General features: G+C 40.5%; 1 long non-coding RNA gene across 1 annotated transcript in view; it reads left to right on the top strand.

The window, feature by feature from the left end:
- Positions 1 to 4,885: 4,885 nt before the first annotated feature.
- The window catches only part of LOC309635829, a 501,182-nt gene continuing 499,771 nt past the window's right edge, over positions 4,886 to 6,296 (top strand). Inside the window, exon 1 of the long non-coding RNA XR_014249051.1 lies at positions 4,886 to 4,991. This is a non-coding gene — a long non-coding RNA (uncharacterized lncRNA). The remainder of the gene's footprint in view (positions 4,992 to 6,296) is intronic.

Below are 6,296 nucleotides of genomic sequence, written 5' to 3'. Positions count from 1 at the left end.
CACGTGGGCTCCAGAGCGCAGACTCAGTAGTTTTGGCGCACGGGCTCAGTTACTCCGCGGCATGTGAGATCTTCCCGGACTAGGGCTCGAACCCGTGTCCCCTGCATTGACAGCCGGATTCTTAACCACTCTGCCACCGGGGAAGTCCAAGACAGGTGCTGTTTCTTTAATGCCAGAGGTAAGGATGGGGAAACCCACTTGCACAGCAGATATAACTCACATTCTCCAATTTCAACTTTTAAAAAATTTTTTATTTTATATTGAAGTATAGTTGATTTAAAATGTTGTGTTAGTCTCAGGTATACAGCAAAGTGATTTAGTTATATATATACATATATCTATTCTTTTTCAGATTCTTTTCCCATATTACAGTTATTACAGAGTATTGAGTTGAGTTCCCTGTGTGCTATACAGTAGGTCCTTGTTGACTATCTATTATATATATAGTTGTGTGTACATATTCTCCAATTTCAACTTTAACAATAGCAAAGGTAATGTTTGACTCTCTGTCTTACTCTTTTACCCAGTTAAAATTGAGACCTGGGGCTTAAGAGAAAGGTGATATTTACTGAGTCCCTCAAAACCCCTCAAAAGAGCAATTGATTAGGGTTTTCACGGGAAATTAATGTTCAGTCTAATACACGCCAGGAGCCACAAGGTGCTACAGTTTAAGCTGAAGAGAGACATGAGGTCAGTGTTGTTTAGAGCCATCTGCTGACCCCTAGACAAGACCCTACACAGGAGCGGCAATTTTCATCACCAAGTTCTAGAGATTTTGCAATACAGAGAACCAATTTTGTCATTGCTGCAGACATAATCTGGCCCAGGCAACTAACCCAACTGATCAAACTCATAGGCAGCTCTCTTATGCTTCTGTTGGAAGTGTAAATTGGTACCATCTTTTATGGGCCAGTTTAGTAGCATATAGCCATATTGTAAATGTATTTACACTTTGTCATGGCATTCCACTTCTGTGTATCTATCTCACAGAAAATGCACAAAAATATATGTTCAAGTTCACTGCAACACGGAATGGAAAATCGTAAACTACCTAAATATCCAGAAATAGAGAAAAGGTTAAATAGTTGTGGGATATTATGCAGCATTTTGTTCTTTCCTGCAGTGTATCGGTAGTGTGTGTCAGTGAGTGGCACGGGGATAGGTGAGAAAGGAACGTCCACTTAGTCCACATTTCTTCTATTTGAAATTTTAAGTGAATTTAAATTTACTTAATTTTATAATTAATCATTAATAAGAAAAATTGAACCCTGATGTAATAGTTTTTCATTCACAGTCTTTGTTTCCTGGGCACAGGATGCTGCTGCCTGTCGTTTAGATTGTTCCCCATGATCAGAGGGCCTGGCGCTGAGTGAGAAATCAGAAGGCTGGTGGATGAGCATGGAATTGGGGCCAAGGTAGCAGCCATCTAGAGGAAAGAGTTCTCTCAGACCCAGGCGTGCCTGAGTAACCCTTTCCCTCATAATAGAATCCAGCTTTCCAAGGACTGATGTTCCTAAAACTGCCAAAATCGAAGTCTCCTCCTTTACAACGCTGGGTGAAGATCTTCGGAGTCTTCTTCTTTGGGTTCTTATTTCAGAAACTTCAAGCAGATCATAAACACATTCTTTCTTCTGTCAGATCCTAATACAATGGGTTGAGTTTCAGCTTTGACCAGGTGACTGCCCTTGAGAAGATGAGAGCTGCCTACCTTCCTCTTGAAGAGTCACGTCAGCGTTCTAAAGGCTGCGGGTAAAAATTCTATCTGATTTTGTCTCGCTCAAATTTATATAACCCATTTTTCTTCCTGAAAAAAACCTGTTTCATGGATCAAAGTTTACTCAGTACTTTAGGAAAACTTGCCAAAGTACTATTTTTCAACATGTTAATATTCTCCCTTGATTGGACACAAGCTATCCATATCTCCCTATGACCTCTTCAGCCGCTCAGGCTTTTTCTTGATGAATGTCATTTCCAGATAGTTGGTCTCACTGATCATATGTGAATTCTAGGTATTGACCACCCACCCTTATAATCACAGTCTCCTCTGTGACATAGGATTTGGTTTGTAGTTTACAACAGTGCCTTGGATAAAGGCTTTCTCACATCTGTGATTTTATTTTGTTCTCACAATAGTTTATCAGGTGTGAGTGTCTCTGTGTCCTCTGTCCTACTGGGGAGTGAAGTAACTGAGAATATGTCTTAGTGATGATGGAATCAAGCCTCTAACTGGTATCTCCTACATTTCAGTCTCGAGCTAGAAGCCCATTAAACCCTTGCACAAAATAGGTTCTCAATACACTGGACTTTTTAAATCACTTGAAGCCTGGTGCACTGAAGGCTTAGTCTGGTAGATGATGTCTAACTTTAAACCACTAGGCTTCTCTCTATTAAAATAAATAGGCTGGCACCACTCTAGTCATGGCTGTTCGTTTACCATTGTTGTTATCTAGTAGCATTCCTGTCCCTCAGGGGAAGAGCAATGCAACTACAAAACTTATTCAAAAAGTCATGGAGGGACTTCCCTGGTGGTGCAGTGGTTAAGAATCCACCTGCCAATGCAGGGGACGCGGGTTCGAGCCCTGGTCCGGAAAGATCCCACATGCCGCGAAGCAACTAAGCCCGTGCACCACAACTACTGAGCCTGTGCTCTAGAGCCCATGAGCCACAACTACTGAGCCCATGTGCCACAACTACTGAAGCCCACGCGCCTAGAGCTCGTGCTCTGCAACATGAGAAGCCCGGGCACCGCAATGAAGAGTAGCCCCCGCTCGCTGTACCTAGAGAAAGCCCGCGTGCAGCAACAAAGACCTACGTAGCCAAAAATAAATAAATAAATGTATTTTTTTTAAAAAGTCATGGAGTTCCACGAATATTGAGATAATTCTCAGTTGATACCACCAGAGAATTCTTTATAGAAGAGGGGCCCTTGAGTTGGGTTTCAATGAATGATGAGGAAGGAAAGGTTGAGTAGAGGCGTTCCAGGAACATGAATGTCATAGACAAAAACATGACAGTAATGAAGTTTTTTCTGTCCTTTCAAGATCCTGTTTCCCACTATTTAGATAGAATATTAAAGATCATCAAAGGCAGTAGTGAAAGCAATTCCTCTTTGTCTGAAGTCACCCCTGAGCTTCAAGAGACAGCCAAATGTTAGGGCTCTAGGCACATTTTCTTTGTAAACTGGTTTGCAAAGAAATTGCATTACTTGTTCTTGGGACTAAGTTGCTTATCAGTGGCCCATTCTTTGATTTACACAACTGATGTCTTTTCATTCTTATGCTAAGTGCTATGCAAACACAACCTGAAGAAAATCCTCAGACACCTATCTCCAACTGTACTACCACCCCTAGGGCCCTACAGTTTAAGTTCTAGAGTTGGTAGAGCAGTTAGGAATTCCATGTCTCTATTTCCCAACTACAAAATGATGTGGAAGAGCAAGATACCAAAGGAGGAGACCCTTGAGGGTATAGAATCTGAGCAGATCAATGTTTGTTGAGCGAGGTATTGGGAAGCGAGGGATTGGGTGCAAAGCCAAGCAAAATCCCCAAGTTATCCAAATGAATTCAATTGATTTACTCCTAGGCTGCTTCTCAGATCACATACCCTTTGCATGGCACCCAATTGAAAAAAACAAAAAAACAAAAAAACCATCTACCAGTAAAGCACTTCCTATCTGGCAGAAAAGTCAACTACCCCATCAAAAATCACACAATATAGTTATTTACCCATTTTGGGTTCCCTCAGGGCTCAATCTCCCAATTCTTTTTAACCAGATAAATTTATTTTCTTTGATTAACTAGCAAATGTTCCTTTCCCAGGAGATGGTGCCTTAACACCCGAGGGTCAATTTTATTCCTTTATTTCTAAATCCTACAAATTATTCACGTCCCCTTAGACACTTCCTCCTCAGTGAATTTGGGCAAGTTATTTAATCTCTCCATGCTTCAACTGCTGAAAAGGACTACTGAGAGTGCTTATATCATAAGAGTTGTAAGGATTAAAAGAAATAATTCAAAGTATTTAGTAGTGCTCCTAGCACATAATGAGTGCTCAATAAATGTTAGCTATTAATTTTACTTTGAACATTCTCTGGTTACAGTCATTGCCTGTTTTGCACATCTGCAAAACGTTTTCCAGTGGCTAAGGCAAGGAAGTTCTAGTACTTTTTCTTTCTATATATATCTCATAAGTAATACATTGTAGAAAATTTTGAAACTACCAGAAAGTACAAATAAAGAAACATAATTGCCTTAATTCTACTATCAACATCAACTTGTATGTTTTAAGTTAAAAATATTTCCTTTTAAAAACAAGAGTATTTTTAATATCTTTCCAGGTCAATAAACATGTTTCTATTACATTCTTAATATGTGCATATTTTCCTTTATTAGTGTTGCACCATAATTTATTTAGCCGACCCTGTATTTCAGTTACTTATGTTGCTTCCAACTTTTTCTTATTTTGAACAATGTTCTGGGGTAAATTTTATATTCCTTTTGTGAACTTGTCCAAAATGTTCTTTAGCATAAATTCATAAGAGTGAAATTTCTGGGTTTGAGGGAATGCTGTATCTAAAGGACTTATTATATACTGCCGAATTGTCTTTCAGAAGAACTGTGCAAAATTGGCAGTCTCCCCAGTGGGGCAAATTCCATGCTCTCATTTCCGACCCAATACTGGCTACTATTTAAAATATTTGCCAAGTTGATGGGTATAGACCTAATTTCATTTTTTAATTAAAAATTTTTATCAAAAGTAATAATGAAAAGTAATGATGAAAAATTTTTTATCAAAAGTAATGACGAGGGGCTTCCCTGGTGGCGCAGTGGTTGAGAGTCTGTCTGCCAATGCAGGGGACACGAGTTTGAGCCCTGGTCTGGGAAGATCCCACATGCCGCGGAGCAACTGGGCCCGTGATCCACAATTACTGAGCCTGCGCTCCGCAACAAGAGAGGCCGCGATAGTGAGAGGCCCGCGCACCGCGATGAGGAGTGGCCCCTGCTTGCCGCAACTAGAGAAAGCCCTCGCACAGAAACGAAGACCCAACACAGCCATAAATAAATAAAAAAATTAAAAAAAAAAAAAAAAGTAATGATGAAAACTTAATACATTCACCGAACATTTGAATTTTTTTCTTCTGTGACATCCCTGACAGTTTCAACAAAGAGATGGTAAAATGTGTTGTTAAAAGCACAGACTCTAGACTGATTACCTGAGTTTGAATCCATATTGAATCTCTTTCTAGCTGTGTGACCTTAGGCAAGTTACTTACCCTCTCTGAGTGTGCCTCAGTGTCTTCATCTAAAACTAGTGGCTAATACTAGTGCTTACCATATAAAGTTAAGTACATGCAGGCATTTCGGACAATGAGCTGCTGTTACTGTTGGCCCATTTTTCACTTGGTGTTTTGGACTTCTTTAGGTGGACATGGTGAAGAAGGCAAAGTGGAGGATACAGAGAAGCGACAAGGTAAACAGAATGCATAAAGAAACATGAAGTGTCATGCTAGCTCCTACGTTTGAACCTTTCCAGTATTTTCACGTGTTTTAAAGAGTGAAGAACAAGAATGGTTTCATGCATTGTTATCCACTTTGTGAAACCCAGTTTAACCCAAATGAACAGAAGCCGTGACAACATGGAGTTTTCTTGGTCTACGCACGACACTGTCCCCCAGCTCAAGCAGCTCCCAGGCTGTGCTGTCTTTCACCTATAATGACCCATGTTGAGCAGGCCTGGGGAAGTACAGCTACATTTGTCCCAGAAGTCTAGGGGCCCCAGCCTCTGGATCTCAAAATTCAAATTATCTAAGAATACCTCTCCCTGTTATGAAGCACAAAGAGGAATTTTTAGAACCCAATTTTGTACTCTACTATTGTCCTCAGATTTGGGTGACACTGTCTAGAAATGCACACGGTCCCAGAGATTTCATGGAGGGTCAAAAGGAACCTCATCTAGTTGAACCTCTTCATTCACAAGGAAGGTTCTGGATCACTATAGTCACAACAGATCCAAGAATAGGAAAGCAGAGAGCTCAGGGTGCTTCCTAACTTTTGGAGTTGAGGAGCCTTCCATGTAATTTGTTTTAAAATGTTTAAACCCAACCCCAGTGTTGATGGGATTAGCTAAAGATGGAGGAGCCACAATTACTCGAGTCCATTCTGCACATACATCCTGTCCCAGAATGATCTGAGGCACTTTATGAAGGTGGAATTTCATAGCATGTATTTGAGAAGCATTTGTGTAAGGACAATCATCTCTCTTCCTCCCCCCACCAACATCCCAAACTTTTCTCCTCA

Source organism: Balaenoptera borealis (assembly GCF_965194805.1).
Source record: "Balaenoptera borealis genome assembly, chromosome: 10".
NCBI lineage: Eukaryota > Metazoa > Chordata > Mammalia > Artiodactyla > Balaenopteridae > Balaenoptera > Balaenoptera borealis.
The sequence above is the reverse complement of the archived record's forward strand: the minus strand, read 5'-3'. Positions and strand labels throughout refer to the sequence as shown.